The sequence below is a fragment of the Eumetopias jubatus genome, unplaced genomic scaffold (assembly GCF_037043125.1).
Source record: "Eumetopias jubatus isolate StellerSeaLion01/CBP00866 unplaced genomic scaffold, mEumJub1_p1.0 scaffold_27, whole genome shotgun sequence".
NCBI lineage: Eukaryota > Metazoa > Chordata > Mammalia > Carnivora > Otariidae > Eumetopias > Eumetopias jubatus.
In genome coordinates, this window is record NW_028274833.1 from 1,539,413 (window position 1) to 1,558,200 (window position 18,788).

Below are 18,788 nucleotides of genomic sequence, written 5' to 3' on the forward strand. Positions count from 1 at the left end.
TAAACAGCATCGTTATTTTGTAAACAACTGTGAAAGGATGAAAAACTGTCAAGTGATGATGTGCCTATTGATTGTACCACATACAAAAAGTAAAACGTACTTTTAGACATGAAGAAAGAATGTAGGATGGAAAACTGTATTTTTATGTACTGCATAGTTCCCTCCCTTGATTTCATTTGATTGAACTTCCCTTCCATGACCTTTCTTTCTCCTCATTCTTTCTGGCTTATGATTGGCATAATGGAAGACTCTAGAGTTTGCAGGCTAGGACTAAAAGCAGATATATCGTGTATCTCTCAATCAAATGACATTCTTCAACATCAAGACTCAAATTGTGCTGGTGCAAGTTATAAGAATCCCTTGCAAGAGGGTGAAGGCAGTAACTTTATAACAAAGAACAGGAATTTGGTGAGCCCAGTACACTGCATGCAAGAGTCAAGAGTGGATCCTTCTGGACCAGAGGCTGGAACAGATCCTTCTGATAGTAAACAAGATTCAGAGTGCAACAGGAACAAAGAAAAAACCTTAGGTCATAATCTCATAAATAAATCTCATGTCTCATAAAATTTGACATTTTTACATGCTGCTCATTTTACCTAACTTTTCTGTGGCACAGGCAATTACAGAACCTGTCCAGTTTCGAGGTAGTTGTGGTTTTGGTTAAAACACACCTCTGTGGTCAGTTATATGTAGAAGGGGAAAATGGCGAGATAGGGACCTTAGTTATAGGATCCGAGTTATTTCTCCCTGAATAATCAAGAATTTTTTGTGTGTGTGAAAAAGTCTATGGGCATTTGGCAGAAGCACTATTCTTTTGGCCTGTTTCTTTTGGTTCTGTAAAGTAATCGGACCAATTACTGTGAAGACTGTGTTTTTGCTCAATTTATTTAAAGAATATTTACTAATATTTGGCATGATACATTATTGCTGGCTTAGAAAGCAGGCTAGTAACACTGGATTTCACGGTGCGTTTTCTCCCTTCTGCTCTGGTAGTTTGAGAATTTAGGGCTAAGAATGTGATACATTAAATTTCATGAATAAAATCTAAAACCCTAACTTTGGCTTTAGGGGTTGCTTCTCATTTTTAAAAATTCCTGTTTGTGGGGCGCCTGGGTGGCTCATTCGTTAAGCGTCTGCCTTCGGCTCAGGTCATGGTCCCAGGGCCCTGGAATCGAGTCCCACATCAGGCTCCCTGCTCAGTGGGAGGCCTGCTTCCCCCCTCCCCCTGCTTGTGTTCCCACTCTCACTGTGTCTCTCTCTGTCAAATAAATGAATAAAATCTTTAAAAAAAAAATTCCTGTTCGAACCAACATTTACCGTATTTGAATTGAGTGATTTCTGTACCTGACACTAACTTGGAATTATTTTAAATCCACTTTCTGCCATCCTTTATGACTTTAAAATTTATAGGAATATGGGTAGTATTTAAAATTCCTTGCAAACAAGACAGGTATCTTCAGACTAGGCATCCTCGACAATATATGTAAAATGCGGCTTTAAGTTAAGATTGTTTAAATAGTTATAAATGGTTACAGTTTAAAATCTTCATAAAATTACATTTTAAATGTTCTGTTACTTAACAAATTGTCATTCCCTCTTTATTTGTCCTTGAACTCAAGGAGAAACAGTTTCAGAATGAAAATTTTATGTGCAAAGTATTTTATTTTATATTATTTAAATTCAATTAAATAACATATAGTGTATTATTAGTTTCAGAGGTAGAGTTCAGTGATACATCAGTTGTATGTAACACCCAGAGCTCATTCCATCACAAGTCCTGGTTAGTGCCCATCACCCAGTTACCCCATCCTGCCTCCCCCTCCCTTGCCCCCAGCAGCCCTCAGTTTGTTTCCTAGAGTTAAGCATCTCTTACGGTTTGATTCCATCTCTGTTTTTGTCTTATTTGTCCTTCCCTTCCCCTATGATCCTCTGTTTTGTTACTTAAATTCCACATATGAGTGAAATCATATGATAATTGTCTTTCCCTGACTGACTTATTTCGCTTAGCATATTACCCTGCAGTTCCATCCATGTCCTTGGAAATGGTAAGATTTCATTCTTTTTGATGGCTGAGTAAAAGTCCGCTGTATATCTTTATCCATTCATCTGTCAACGGACATCTGGGCTCTTTGCATAGTTTGGCTATTGTGGACATTGCTGCTATAAACATTGGGGTGTAGGTGCCCCTTTGGATCACTATTTTTGTATCCTTTGGGTAAATAATTAGTAGTGCGATTGCTGGATCATATGGTAGCTCTATTTTCAACTTTTTGAGGACCCTCCAAACTGTTTTGCAGAGTGGCTGCACCAGCTTGCATTCCCACCAACGGTGTAGTAGGAGGGTTGCCCTTTCTCCACATCCTCACCAACATCTGTTGTTTCCTGGGTTGTTCATTTGAGCCATTCTGACCATGGAAGTGGTATCTCATTGTGGTTTTGATTTGTATTTCCCTGACGATGAGTGATATTGAGCCGGTTTTCATGTGTCTGTTGGCCATTTGTAAGTCTTTGGTGAAATGTCTGTTCACATCTTCTGCCCATTTCTTGACTGGGTTGATTGGTTTTTTTGGGTCTTGAGTTTGATACGTTCTTCATAGGTCTTGGCTACCAGCCCTTTATCTAATAAGACATTTGCAAATATCTTCTCCCAATCTCTCGGTTTTCTTTTGGTTTTGTTCACTGTTTCCTTTGCTGTGCAGAAGCTTTTAGCCTTGACAGAGTCCCATTAGTTCATTCTTGCTTTTGTTTCTCTTGCCTTTGGAGGCGTGCCTAGCGAAATTTGCTGTCACCGAGGTCACAGAGGTTGCTGCCTGTGTTCTCCTCTAGGATTTTGATGGATTGCTGTCTCACATTTAGGATTTTCATCCATTTTTTTTAAAGATTTTATTTATTTATTTGAGAGAAAGAATGAGAGAGAGAGAGAGAGAGCACATGAGAGGCGGGAGGGTCAGAGGGAGAAGCAGACTCCCTGCCAAGCAGGGAGCCCGATGCGGGACTCGATCCCGGGACTCCAGGATCATGACCTGAGCCGAAGGCAGTCGCTTAACCAACTGAGCCACCCAGGCGCCCCGGATTTTCATCCATTTTTTAGTTTATCTTTGTGTATGCTGGAAGAGGTCCAGTTTCATTCTCCCGCATGTGGCTGTCGAGTTTTCCCAACACCATTTGTTGTAGTGACTGTCTTTCCCTATTGGATATTTTTTCCTGCTTTGTCGAAGATTGGTTGGCCATAGAGTTGTGGGTCCATTTCTGGAGTCTCTATTCTGTTCCCTTCGTCTATGTGTCTGTTTTTGTGCCAGTACCATGCTGTCTTGGTGATCACAGCTTTGTAATAGAGCTTGAAGTTGGTCAGCCTGATGCGCCCCTAGCGTTGTTTTTCTTTTTCAACATTCCCCTGGAGATTTGGGGTCTTTTCGGGTTCCATACAAATTTTAGGATTGTTTGTTCCAGTTCTGTGAAAAATGTTAGTGATATTTTGATAAGGATTGCATTAAATGTGTAGATTGCTTTGGGTGGTATAGACATTTTAACATCATTTGTTCTTCCATTCCATGAGCATGGAATGTTTTTCCATCTCTTTGTGTCTTCCTCAATTTCTTTCACAACTGTTCTGTAGTTTTCAGAATACAGATCATTTACCTCTTTGGTTTGGTTTATTCCTAGGTATTTTATGGTTTTGGGTGCATTTGTAAATGGGATCGAATCCTTGGTTTCTCTTTCTTCAGTTACACTGTTAGTGTAAAGCAGTGCAACTGATTTCTGTGCATTGATTTTGTATCCTGCCACATTGCTGAATTCCTGTATGAGTTCTAGCAGTTTTGGGGTGGAGGCTTTTGGGTTTTCCACATAAAATATCATGTCACCGGCAAAGAACGAGAGTTTGACTTCTTCTCTGCCAGTTTGAATGCCCTTTATTTCTTTTTGCTGTCTGACTGAGGCTAGGACTTCTAGTACTATGTTAAACAATAGTGGTGAGCGTGGGCATCCCTGTCATGTTCCTGACCTTAGGGGAAAAGCTCTGTTTTTCCCCATTGAGAATGATATTTGCTGTGGGCTTTTCATGGATGGCTTTTATGATATTGAGGTATATGTTCCCTCTGTCCCTACACTGTGGAGAGTTTTAATCCAGAAAGGATGCTGTATTTTGTCAAATGCTTTTTTCTGCATCAATTGAGAGAATCATATGGTTCTTGTCCGTCCTTTTATTAATGGGATGTATTACACTGATTGACTTGTGGCTGTTGAATTAACCTTGCAGCCCTGGAATAAATCTCACTTGGTCATGTTGAGTAACCATCTTAATGTATTGTTGCATCCTATTGGCTGGTATCATGGTGAGAATTTTGGCATCCCTGTTCATCAGGGATATTGGTCTGTAATTCCCTTTCTTGGTGGGGGTCTTTGTTTTTGAGATCAAGGTAACTCCAGCCTCATAGAATGAGTTGGGACGTATTCCTTCCATTTCTGTTTTCTGAAACAGCTTCAGAAAAATAGGTGTTGGGACACCTGGGTGGCTCAGTCGTTAAGCCTCTGCCTTCGGCTCAGGTCATGATCCCAGGGTCCTGGAATCGAGCCCCGCGTCGGGCTTCCTGCTCGTGGGAAGCCTGCTTCTCCCTCCCCCACTCCCCCAGCTTGTGTTCCCTCTCTCGCTGTGTCTCTCTCTGTCAAGTAAATAAATAAAATCTTAAAAAAAGAAAAATAGGTGTCAATTCTTCCTTGATGTTTGGTAGAATTCCACTGGGAGGCTCTCCGGTCCTAGACTGTTATTTTTGGGGGAGATTTTGGATTAGTTCTTCAATTTTGTTGCTGGTTATGGGTCTGTCCAGGTTTTTTATTTCTTCCTGTTTCATTTTTGGTAATTTATATGTTTCTAGGAATGCATCCCTTTATTTCTTCCAGATTGCCTAATTTGTTGGCATATAGTTGCTCACAATATGTTTTTATAATTGTTTGTATTTCTTCGGTGTTGGTTGTGATCTCTCCTCTTTTCCTTATGTTTATATTTATTTGGGTCCCTTCTCTTTGACAAATCTGGCTAGGGGTATTTCAGTCTTGGTAATTCTTTCAGAGAACCAGCTCCTATTTTCATTGATCTGTTCTACTGTTAATCTGGCTTCTATTTCATTGATGTCTCCTGTACTCTTTATTATTTGCTTTCTCCTGCTGGGTTTGGGCTTTAATTGCTGTTCTTTATACAGGTCCTTTAGGTGTAAGGTTAGGCTGTGTATTTCAGATTTTTCCTATTTCTTGAGAGAGGCCTCTATTGCTATATACTTCACCTTCGCGCGAAGGTTTTGTAGAGTTGTGTTTTCATTTTCATTGAGCAAATATTTTTTTGACGTCAACCTGTTTCTTCCTCCCTACCCCTCTTGCATTGCAGTTTGTAAAGTGTATACCAACTAGGAAAGTTTTCTTCAGATTCTTAAAATGAAATAATCTACATACAAGAGTGACCAGTTTAGGAAATAAAAAGGCACCTACCCTCAGCGTAAAAAGGAAACATTATCACTTACTTTGAAGTACCATTTGCCTGCACTTATCGCAGCCACATCCTTCTTCCTGCCAAAGTTATTAAAAGTATTCTTTTTAAGGTTTTATTTATTTATTTGAGAGAGAGAGAGAGAGAGAATGAGAGATAGAGAGCACGAGAGGGAAGAGGGTCAGAGGGAGAAGCAGACTCCCTGCTGAGCAGGGAGCCCGATGTGGGACTCGATCCCGGGACTCCAGGATCATGACCTGAGCCAAAGGCAGTCGCTTAACCAACTGAGCCACTCAGGCGCCCTTAAAAGTATTCTTTTAAAACTCTTTTGCCTGAGGGAGAAACAAATTATTTGACTTTCTTTTCTTGGCCCTTAAGTTGGTTAACACCCAGAATATGGTTGGTAAATCACCTGAAAACGATTATAACTCAAATTGGTCCTTAGAAAAGTTGTTGGTCACAGCGGATTTTGTGCGTTTTCGATAGGCAGTGTGCTAGCTGAATAGTCTTAAACTTCCTTCAGTATTTGTATTTGGCCAGCGGGAAGGTTTTGAAAGCATTCCCACCCTTTGTAAAATGTTTTATCTTGGAATCAGCAGTTAAGTAAGAAGTGTTTTTTGTTTTGTTTTGTTTTTAATTTTATTATGTTATGTTAGTCACCATACAATACATCATTAGTTTTTGATGTGGTGATCCACGTTCCATTGTTTTCGAAAAACACCCAGTGCTCCATGCAGTACCTGCCCTCCTTAATTCCCATCACCAGGCTAACCAATCTCCACTCCCCTCTCCCCTCTGAAACCTTGTTTGTTTCTCAGAGTCCATAGTCTCTCATGGTTCATCTCTCCCTCCGATCCCCCTACCTTCATTTTTCCCTTCCTTCTCCTAATGTCTTCCATGCTGTTCCTTGTGTTCCACAAATAAGTGAAACCATATGATAATTGACTTTCTCTGCTTGACTTATTTCACTTAGCATAATCTCCTCCAGTCCCATCCATGTTGATGTAAAAGTTGGGTGTTTGCAAATGACACTACAGATAGAGGGCTGGTATCCAAGATCTATAAAGAACTTCTCAAACTCAGCACCCAAAAAACAAATAATCAAGTCAAAAAATGGGCAGAAGATAGGAAAAGACACTTCTCTGAAGAAGACATACAAATGGCTAACGGACACATGAAAAAATGTTCATCATCATTAGCCATCAGGGAAATTCAAATCAAAATCACATTGAGATACCGCCCTACACCAGTTAGAATCGCAAAAATGGACAGGGAAGGAAACAACAAATGTTGGAGAGGTTGTGGAGAATGGGGAACCCTCTTACACTGTTGGTGGGAATGCAGGTTGGTACAGCCGCTTTGGAAAACAGTGTGGAGGTTCCTCAACATTTAAAAAATAGAGCTACCCTATGACCCAGCAATTACACTCCTGGGTATTTACCCCAAAGACACAGATGTAGTGAAAAGAAGGGCCATATGCACCCCAATGTTCATAGCAGCCATGTCAGCAATAGCCAAACTGTGGAAAGCAATCTACACATTCAACAGATGAATGGATAAAGAAGATGTGGTCCATATATACAATGGAATAAGTAAGAGTTTATAAAATTTCAATAAGTGGTGTGCTTACTGTCTTAAGTGCTAATTGCTAATGGCATTAGTAAACTGAAGCAATTTGATGGGGAGGCAGGGAGGGGCTCTTCCTCATAGTTTCCCTGATTTACTGGTGACTCTAAAGCTAATTAACAGCCTTACATCATAATCTGAATATTTGAATATCACATTTATGTAGAATTTACAGATTGGATTCATTTTATCCTTCTGGTACTTTTTTTTTTTTTTATTGACCATCAGGAAAAGAAGTGTTATTATTGATGCAAGCCTAAAACACACTTTCAACTCCAGTGGAGAAGCTGGCAGCTCTCTGTAAGAAATACGCTGATCTCGTGAGTATTAAGGGTGCAAAGCCTATGTAAAATAATAGCAAAATGTGTGTTTTAAAATAGAATTTTGATATGGCTTTAAATGTAAAGTTGTATTTCACTACAAAATTGAAGGGAAGAATCTCTTTTTTTATTGTTATTTTTTTTATTTTTTATTGTTATGCTAATCACCATACATTACATCATTAGTTTGGATGTAGTTTTCCATGATTCATTGTTTGTGCATAACACCCAGTGCTCCACGCCGAATGTGCCCTCTTTAATACCAATCACCAGGCCAACCCATCCCCCCACCTTCCTCCCCTCTAGAACCCTCAGTTTGTTTTTCAGAGTCCATCGTCTCTCATGGTTCGTCTCCCCCTCCGACTTACTCCCCTTCTTTTTTCTCCTCCTGCTATCTTCTTCTTTTCCTTTTTTCTTAACATATGTTGCATTATTTGTTTCAGAAGTACAGATCTCTGATTCAACAGTCTTACACAATTCACAGCGCTCACCATAGCACATACCCTACGCAATGTCTATCACCCAGCCACCCCATCCCTCCCACCTCCCACCACTCCAGCAACACTAGTTTGTTTCCTGAGATTAAGAATTCCTCATATCAGTGAGGTCATATGATACATGTATTTCTCTGATTGACTTATTTCACTCAGCATAACACCCTCCAGTTCCATCCATGTCATTGCAAATGCCAAGATCTCATTCCTTTTTAGGGCTGCATAATATCCCATTGAGTATATATACCACATCTTCTTTATCCATTCACCTGTCGATGGACATCTTGGCTCTTTCCACAGTTTGACTATTGTGGACATTGCTGCTATAAATATTGGGGTGCGCGTACCCCTTCGGGTCCCTACATTTGTATCTTTGTGGTAAATACCCAGTAGTGCAATTGCTGGGTCATATGGTAGCTCTATTTTCAACTTTTTGAGGAACCTCCATACTGTTTTCCAGAGAGGCTGCACCAGCTTGCATCTCCACCAACAGTGTAGGAGGGTTCCCCTTTCTGAAGGGAAGAATCTGATTTCTTGAGGCTTAGGTTGATTGTACGGCCGCATTTTATGGTATGATATATATAACATTTTATTGCTTTCTGACATGTAAGGTAGATTTTGTAAAACTCGGTCGGTTTTAGCATTTCTTTCTTTTCTTTTTTAAGATCTTATTTATTTGAGAGACAGAAAGCAAGCATGGTGGTGGGGACGGGGGCAAGGGAGAGGGAGGCTGAAGAGGGGCTCGACCTCAGGACCCTGGGATCATGACTTGAGCTGAGGGCAGATGCTTACCTGACTGAGCCACCCACATGCACCAGTTCTAGCACTTCTAAGCGAGCATTTTAATTGCATGTTTATATACCTGACAATTGTGAGGGAGTAATTTCATGTGTAAATCGAGGAATTCTAGACATGAAAGCAGTATTAAGTTTGAAGGATTTAAGGATTTTGAATGAAGTTGTGAGTTGCATGAAGTAGTCTAGCAGTTTCTTAGGAAAATATTTCCTTAGCACCCACTCTATGCCAGGCATTGTATTTTTTTCCCATGTTCCAAAGAAATTGACTCCTAAAAAGAGTTTGTTCTGAGCTATGGTCTGTGTTAATTTAAGTAGCATTAATCCTTTCTTGGGGGATATGGAAGAACTCTCAACATGGAAACCCTGCCATCATTTTAAAAGTGAAGAATGGGAAAGTCATAAAACCTTTTGAAGAACAGTTGTGGGAATTTTTTTAGAATCGTTGGTTCTGATGTAAATGATGAAATTCTTGTGTTTTGTGAAATATTTATGTGAATTATTTCTGGTGAATTTTATGCATTCACACGTGTTATTAAATCAACTACGCTATATCGTATATATTAGATTGGAAGGTATACATCATATCATCTAATAGACGATGTTTTGTGAATAATGGACTCTAAGTGTAGAGCTGGAACAATTATAGTTACTATTCCTTCAGGTAGTACATAAATACACCCCACTGGCATTTTCTGAAATTGTGAGATGCAGGAACCACTCAGCATCAATGAAAAGGCCTAGAAACTGTCCAGATGCAAAGATGGCCGTAATCAGAGTTGTTGGATTGCTGGCCTCAGGAAAGGAAAGGGCTGTTGCCATTGGGTAGGGAAGTCAGTCTGTAATGGTACACTCACATGATGAAAATCAAATGAGAAAAGGTAGAAAAAGAAATATGGAGAAAGGAGTGAAACTCACGTAGGAAAGTGGCAGAATGGAAGGTTGGGTAGTTGACCTGGTGATGTGATATATCAGCAGGCAGCATGAAAGGATTAGGGAAGAAAGAGCAAATTGACTAGCAAGCAGAGTGGGCTAGGGCAGTCCTTCTCAAACTCATACACATCACCAGAGAATTTTGATTGTAGATTCCGATTCGGTAGATGTAACATTCACTTTATAGTAGGTCTGAGGCAGGGATGGGGGAGATGACTAAAACACCATATTCTAGCAAATTACTAGTTGATGGCCAAAGCTGTTGGCCCAGGGACTAGACTTGGAGAAACAGAAATCAAGTGGGGTTTCACTTAGGAGGAGGACACGATAAGTAAGAATTACTGCTTTTGTTTTAGCAAGCAACACATTAGAGACTTTGCTAGTGAGTAGCCTCTCTTTGATCCCATTCAGATTAGTAGTTCTTGTGAGTAATACCAGCAGGCATATTTTGTTTTGAAAAAAAAAACACAATGTTCTAATACTTTGTTACTTGAAAAACTAATTTCCTAAAAAAGTAGAGTAGTAGAGTTAGGGTACATAACAGTGAGACCATCTTGAGAGTATAACATCAGTATCAGAGTAAAAAGCAAAGGGCCACATTACAGTGGATAGGAGAGACCGAGACACAAATCCCATCCCCAGCATGGCTGCCAACAATCCGGAGGATTGTCTGTGAGGAGCAAAGCGTTCATAGCTCATATCACACACCCCAAGTTTGAAGATCTGCAACTGAGAGACAGACCTCCACAATATCAGGCTTTGAATACTGGTGGGGTTTCTATTCACAAGACCCAAAGGGCAGTGTCACCTGAGATACTGTTCTGTAAGGACTTGTGCCTAGACTCACTTGCCCTAGGGCCCAACACAGAAGCCGCTGTTTGAAAAACACCCAGACTTAATGTGCAAGACACTCATCTGATTATCTTAGAGTGTGGACCTGAGGGACAAGGGCGTGTTGGAATGCTCCTCAGGGACTGCGGTGATAGCAGGCACCATTTTTATACCGTCCTTCTCCTATCCCTTGCTAAAGCCCATGAGTGCCTTTTTTTCCCCCTTAACTCTAGACCCCCGCCAATCCCCCCTTTAGTGGGTGCCATCTTTGCCCTCTCCCTGTGTGTTGCTACAATCCATGGGAACCATTCTTTTATTTCCTTTTCCTTGGTGGTGCCATCTTTGAGCTCTCCGTCTGCCATGCTCCCCAACTCCCAGGGGGAAGCTTGTTTTTGTGGTTGCCTCCCAGGGGACAACAGTTTTTTGTCTGGCTCTTGAGGCTGAGGAAGTTGTTTTGCTGGATCCCACAGGACTGTAACAAGCAGGGACAGTTCTTGGCTGATTACCACCCCCAGGGCCCTGCACAGACACCACACAGGTAGCCGACTGAAACATGTCTTCAGTCTTTCTGGGAAACTTTATCATCACAGCTGCAGTCTGAGGGTCTGTCTTATAATAGACATCCCTCGATAGGCAGACTGTAAACTTCTCCAGAGATCTTGGAAGTTGTGTGTTGTCTTTGAGCTCTCCCTCTCCCACTCTGGAGCACCAGATTCTCTTAGAGAACAGCTCTTATACGTGTCTGCTGCCCACAGGACACCCCTTGAATGCCTCGTCCAGTGGCCACAAAGTCTTGTGTTCCTGGATCCCATAGGGCTGTAACAATCAGAGAGATAGTTCATGACTAGAACGACCCACAGGACATTGCACAGGCGGCCGACTGAACCATGCCAGCAAGTCTCTGTGAAAAAAGCTTGTTTGCTTGTCCTGAAACATCAGCTCGAGAGGCAGGCTTCAGGTTTCTATATAGTTGCTCTCTTGGAAGAGAGACCAGAGTATGCCATGATTATTCTCTTCCTCTGCCTCACTACAGCTCACGATTATCTCCCAGAAAGCAGCTTGTTCGCTCCTCTGGAATTCTGATTTTTATGACTTTCACCCAGGGGATACCTCCAGATCTCCTGTTCTGGGAGACAGGCTGGCTTATGCTTCTGGTCCTACAGAACTCCAGATATTTGCATATTTTAAGATGTGTTATCTGGGCCTGTCTTCCAGTCAGCACAAATCTCAGTGATCTCTGAGACCTGCCTACTTTGGGACACTGACATATCTTGGCACACTGAACAGCTGTGAGTCCATGAAGGGACAAACAGGCCACTGGACACTCACGAAGGCTTGACAGACAACCAAGACGTAAGGCATTGCTGAATTCCACGGTTCATCCCACAGAAGGCACTCCTTCAAGACTAGGAGGGGTGGCTGCTTCATCTGCTGCATAGAAACCAGGACAGAGAGTCAAGAAAAAGGAAGAAACAGAGGAATGTGTTCCAAAGGAAAGAGCAAGATAAAAAACCATAATGAAACAGAGTAAGTAATTTACCTGATCAAGAGCTCAAAGTGATGGTCATGAAGATGCTCATTGAACTCGGGAAAGGAATGGTTGAAAACAGTGAGAACTTTAACAAAGCCTTAGAAAATACAAGAAAGAGCCAAAGAGAAAAGGAATACGATAACTGAAGTGAAAAATACATTAGAGGGGTTCAATAGCAGCCTAGATGAGGTAGAAGAAAGAGTTGGTGAACTTTGTAGCAAGAACAGTGGAGCTCACACAATCAGAGCAGCAAAAAGAAAAATAAGAATAAAAAAAGGTGAAGATAGCTGAGGGGACGTAACCGGACAACATCAAGTGGATTAACATTTGCATTATAGGACTCTGAGATGGAGAACAAAGGCAGAAAAAAGAAAATTTATTTAAAAAAGAATAGGTGAAAACTTCCCTAACCTGGGGAAGGAAAAAGACCTTGAGATATCCAGAAAGCACAGTTCCAAAGAAGATGGACCCAAACACATCCACACCAGGACACATTGTACCTAAAATGTTAAAAGTTAAAGACAGAGATTATTAAAAGAAGCAGGAGAAAACAAAACAAACAACAACAACAACAACAACAACAAACACCTTATATACATAGGAACCCTACTAGATTATCAGCAGATTTTTTAGGAGAAACTTTGCAAGCCAGAAGGGAGTAACACAATATATTCAAAGTTCTGAAAGGAAACAAAACAAACAAAAACAAAACCTCTAACTAAATGAGAACACCTACCAGGTGAAAGCTATTATTCAGAATTGAAGGAAAGGTAAAGAATCTTCCAGATAAGCAGAAGCTTAAAGGAGTTTGTCAGGCCTAAACTGGCTTTACATGAAATGTTAAAGGGACTTCTTCAAGCTGAAAAGAAAGGATACTACACAGCCATAAAAACACAGGAAAGTCGGGGCGCCTGGTTGGCTCAGTTGGTTAGGCGACTGCCTTCGGCTTAGGTCATGATCCTGGAGTCCCCGGATCGAGTCCCGCATCGGGCTCCCTGCTCAGCGGGGAGTCTGCTTCTCCCTCTGACCCTCTTCCCTCTCGTGCTCTCTGTCTCTCATTCTCTCTCTCAAATCAATAAGAATAAAAAAAAAAAAGAAATTAAAAAAAATAAAAAAATAGAAACACAGGAAAGTATAAATTGCCCAGGTAGAGGTTAAAGGCTATAAAAGGCAGTGGGTTAATCACTTATAAAGCTAGTATAAAGTTTAAAAGACAAAAGTAGTAAAAATAACTACAGTATAGACATGGACATGGATATATAGTACAGGATAGACATGATAAAAAGATGAGAAATGTGACATAAAAACATAAAATGCAGAAAGAGAGAATTAAAATGTAGAGCTTTAGAATATATTCAGTCTTACATTGCTATCAACTTAAAATAGTCTGGTACACACACGTATATGTATGATGTTATGTGCAAGCCTGTTGGTAACCCAAAAACAGAAATCTATGGTAGATACCCAGAAGACATTGAGAAATGGATGTAAGCCTACCGCTTAAGAAACTCATCAAACCACAGAGGAAGAGAGTAACAGAAGAAGAAAGGAACAGCGGTAGCTACAAAATAGCCAGAAAACAATTAACAAAATGGCACTAAGTGCATACCTATCAATAATTACTTGAAGTATAAGTGGACTAAATTATTTAATCAAAAACCTAGTGATTGAATGGATTAAACAACAGCAACCACAACCACCACAAAAAAACCCCAAAACAAGAGCTGTCTATATGCCATGTATAAGAGAATAACATAAGATGTAAGGATGCACACAGACCAGAAGTGAAGGGAAGGGAAAAGACATTCCATGCAAATGAAAACCAAAAGAGAGTTGGGGTAGCTATAGTCAAATCGGACGAAATAGCCTTTAAAATAAAAAACCAAGACAAGGGCATTTCGTAATGAAAAATCAGTCAGTCCAACACGAGGATATAATGGTTTTAATTATCTATGTCTGCAACTTAGAACAGCCCAAATCAAACACTAAGAGACCTAAAGGAAGAAATAGATAGGAATATAGTAACAGTGAGGGGCTTTCACACTCTATTTACATCAATGGACAGAGCGTCCACACAGAAAATCAGTAAGCGAATATTGGCCTTAAAACAGCACCGTTAGAGCAGATGGACTTAACAGCTATATATGGAACATTCCATGCTAAAGCAACTGAATACACATTGATTTAAAATGCACATGGAACATTCTCCAGAATAGATCACATCAGGCCACAAAAGATTTCTTAGTGCATTTAACAAGATTGAAATCATGTCAAGCATCCTTTCCAAACGCAATATATATGTTGGTATAAAACGAGAAATCAGTCAGGAGAACTAAAGTGGGAAATTCACAAATACGTGGAGGTTAAATCACGTGCTGAACCAGTGGATCAGTAAAGGAATTTAATTAATTAAAGGAAATTTTTTTAAATGTTGGGACAAGGGGCACCTGGGTGGCTCAGTCGTTGAGCGTCTGCCTTCGGCTCAGGTCATGATCCCAGGATCGAGCCCCGCGTCTGGCTCCCTGCTCAGCGGGAGGCCTACTTCTCCCCCTCCCACTCCCCCTGCTTGTGTTCCCTCTCTCGCTGTCTGTCTCTCTGTCAAATTAATAAATAAAATATTTAAAAATAAATAAATAAATAAAATGTTGAGACAATTGATGATGGAAATCACATCATACCGGATTGTGGTATACGAAACTGCAAAACTAGTTTTCAGAGGGAAGTTCATAGCACTTTGCTCCTACCTCAACATGAGAAATCTCAAACAAACAACCTAAGTTTACATATCAAGGAACTAGAAAAGGAAGTTAGGAGAAGGAAGGAATACATAAAGATAATAATATTAAGATCCCAGTTGAAATGAATGATAAAGAGACCAAAAAGCAGTAGAAAAGATCAACGAAACTAAGCTGGTTCTTTGAAAAGATTAACAAAACTGACAAAATCTTCAGCTAGACGTAGCCAGAAAAAATAGGGACGCCTGGGTGGCTCAGTCAGTTAAGCGTCTGCCTTTGGCTCAGGTCATGATCCCAGGGTCCTGGGATCTAGCCCCACGTCAGGCTCCCTGCTCAGCAGGGAGTCTGCTTCTCCCTCTCCCTCTGCCTGCCTCTCTGCCTACTTGTGCTCTCTATCTCTCTGTCAAATAAATAAATAAAATCTTAAAAAAAAAGAAAAAGAAAAATATAGAGAGGCCTCCAATAAATGAAATAACTAATAGAGGAGACCTTCCAAGTGATAGCACAAAAATACCATTAACTATAGCTGCTGATAGTGGCTGTCTGTGGGAAACCAATTCCTAGGCCCTGCTCATTGAGCCACACTACCAGAATAATCTTGCCTCCTGGCCGTAAGTGAAAGCCATGGTGCCTAGGACTAGGGGAATTAGGTCTTGAGGATGGATGATGTCTTTCCTTCTCCCCTCTGACCTCCACCAAAAAGGAAACAGACAAAACTTCTATGGTCGTCTTTGATTCTTACTCTGTACCACATGAAATGCAAACTCCAGAATTTATAGCCATATCTAAAATCAGTACCTCAACTTGTATTGCCGAAAGCTGTTTTTCCCCTGAGGACCTTACTCCCTTTTGGTCTCGCCTCCCCCCCCAAATATCTTGAGGCTAGGAGGTGCACCGTTTGCACTTCTTTCTGTTTCTCTGTCTTCTTTTTTCTTTTTTTCTTTTTTTTAAAGATTTTATTTATTTATTTGACAGAGAGACACAGTGAGAGAGGGAACACAAGCAGTGGGAGCGGGAGAGGGAGAAGCAGGCTTCCTGTGGAGCAGGGAGCCCGATGCGGGGCTCGATCCCAGGACCCTGGGATCATGACCTGAGCCGAAGGCAGACGCTTTAACGACTGAGCCACCCAGGCGCCCCTCTGTCCTCTTTTTTCAAAACCTGTGTTTCCAAAGGTTTGAAACAAATCTAGCTCTCGTGCTGTTGTTTATTTTTTTTTTTTCTCTCTCTCTCTCTTTTTGTTACTGTCATGAACCATCTTTTCTGGTCACCCAACTCTCTCACTCATGGAAGACTTTTGCACTGACCCACAGTGGTCCACAATACCCCGACTCCTATTCTCAATCCTGGTGCTTCCTCACTGTGGGTGCCCCATATGAAACTCCAGCCCTGGCCTCTTGTTTCTGTGTTTTTAAAATAATGTGTTTTAATATATATACATACATACCATTAAATGTACCATATTAACCACTGGTAAGCAGTGCATTTCAGTGGTATTAAGTAAATTCATATTGTTGTGAACAGTCGCCACTGTCCATCGCTAGGAACAAACCAAACCTCTAAACGGTAACTCCTCCTCCTGCTCTCCCTCAGCCTCCAGTAACCATAATTCTACTTCCTACCTCTACGATTTTTGACTACTTGAGGTGTGTCATTTAAGTGGTATACGTACATACATATACACTGTTTTATATCATGTAGCATGTCTCAGAGTTCATTCATGTTGTAGCATGTATCAGAACTTTCTTTCTAGCAGAATAATATTGCATTGCATGTGTATACCACAGTTTGTTTATCCACTCATCCTTTGATGGACATTTGTTTTGTTTATATCTTTTGGCTGTTTTGAATAACGCCTCTATGAATATGGGTGTACAAATAATCTGTTCATGTACCTGCTTTCAGTTATATCACGTGCATACCCAGAAGTTGAATTTGCGGATTATATAGTACTTCTGCATATACCCTGGTGGCTATAGCCAGCCAGCAATGCTCAATGATTGCAGTTTCTCCACATCTTTGCCAACATTTGTTGTTTTCTGTTTGTCTGTTAAAAGCCATTCTAATGGGTGTGAAGGGGTATCTCACTGTAGTTTTGTTTGCATTTCTGTAATGACTGGTAATACTGTGCATCTTTTATATGCTTACAGGCAATGTGTATGTCTTCTTCGGAGAAATGTCTATGCAAGTCTTCTGCCCATTTTATAACTGGGTTGTTATTTTGTTCTTATGTTTTAGGAACTGTCTATAACGTGCAAATACTAATCTCTTATGATATGGGACTTATACATAACATTTGTTTTTCTGTTCTGTGAGTTGCCTTTTCACTTCCTGGATAGTGACCTCTGATGTAAAACAGTTTTTAATTTTGATGGAGTTAAGTTGTTTGTTTGTTTCTTTTTCTTTTCTTGCCTATGTCTTTGGTATCAGGTCCAGGAATCATTGTCAAATGCAAGGATTCTTTTCCCTAAGTTTTCTGGTAAGAATTTTACAGTTTTAGGTCTTACATGTAAGTCTTTGATCCATTATTTTTTCTTTTAGGAGACATTTGGGATACAGTCTCTAGGTTGTTGTTGTTGTTGTTGTTTAATAGGGTTCTTCTTCTTTTTTTTTTTTAGTATAGTTGTTAACATTAGTTTCAGGTATACAACATGGCGACTGGACAAATTTAAACATTATGCTATGCTCACTACAAGTGGAACTACCATCTGTCCCATTACATCCCTATTACAACTGTGCCTTTTACTCTTGACACCTAATCATTCCATAATCGGAAGTCTGTTATCTCCCACTCCCCTTCACCCATTTTGCCCATCTTCCCACTCCCCTCTGGCAACCATCAGTTTGTTCTCTGTGCTAATAGGTCTAGTTCTGCTTTTTGTTTGTTTTTTAATTTTTTCCCTTAGATTCCACTTATGAGTGGAATTGTGTGGTATTTGCCTTTCTCAGTCTGACTCATTTCAATTAGCATTGCACCCTCTAGTCCTGCCATGTTGGTGCAGATGGCATGATCTCATCTTCTTCTATGGCTGCGTGATATATCATTGCACGTTATACCATATTTTTCTCACCCATTTTTCTTAGGTTGCTTCCAAGTCCTGGCTGATCTAAGTAATGCGGCAGTAAACTTTGGGACACATATTTTTTCGAATTCATGTTTCATTTTCATTGGGTAAATACACTGTCATTGAATTACCAGCTCATACGGTAATTCTCTTTTTAATTTTTTTTGTGGAACCTCCATACTCTTTCCAGAATAGGCTGTACCAGTTTGCAGGAGGGTGGTTTTTCTCCACATCCTCATCAACAGCTGTTGTTCCTTGTGTTTTTTATTGTAGCCATTTGGGCAGGTGTGAGGTGATAATCTTATGATGGATTTGATTTTCACTTCCCTGAAGATTATTGATTTCTTTTAATTAAATTAATTAATTTTTAGATTTTATCTATTTGAGAAGGACAGTGAGAGAGAGAGAGAGTAGGGGCGGAGTGGGGGGAGGTGCAGAGGGGGAGGGAGAAGCACTCTCCCCACAGAGCAGGGAGTCCGATGCGGGGCTCGATCCCAGGACCCTGAGATCACGACCTGAGCCAAAGGCAGATGCTTAACCGATGGAGCCACCTAGGCGCCCTGAGTTGTTTAAGTTCTTTATATATTCTGGCTATTAGGCCCTTATCGGTTATGTCATTTGCAAATATCTTCTCCATTTAATAGGTTGTCCTCTGTTTTATTGATTGTTTCCCTTGCTGTGCAGAAGCTTTTATTTTGGCATAGACTCAGTAGTTTTTGTTTTTGCTTCCTTTGCCATAGGACACATAATGGAGAAAAATATTGCTGCGATCGGTGTCAGAGACATTACTGCCTGTGCTCTCCTCTAGGAGTTTTATGATTTCGGGTCTGACATTTAGGTCTTTAGTTCGTTTTCTGTTTATTATTGTGTGTGGTGTAAGAAAGTGGTGCAGTTTCATTTTTTGGCTTCTTGCTGTCCATTTTTTCCCGAACCATTTGTTGAAGAGACTGTCTTTTTCCAATTGCATATTCTTGGTTCATGCC

The 18,788-nt window shown here is 40.5% G+C and overlaps 1 pseudogene; it reads left to right on the forward strand.

Moving 5' to 3' along the window:
• Nucleotides 1-228: 228 nt before the first annotated feature.
• LOC148162017 (gamma-taxilin-like) overlaps nt 229-18,788 on the forward strand; it is a 44,159-nt pseudogene continuing 25,599 nt past the window's right edge.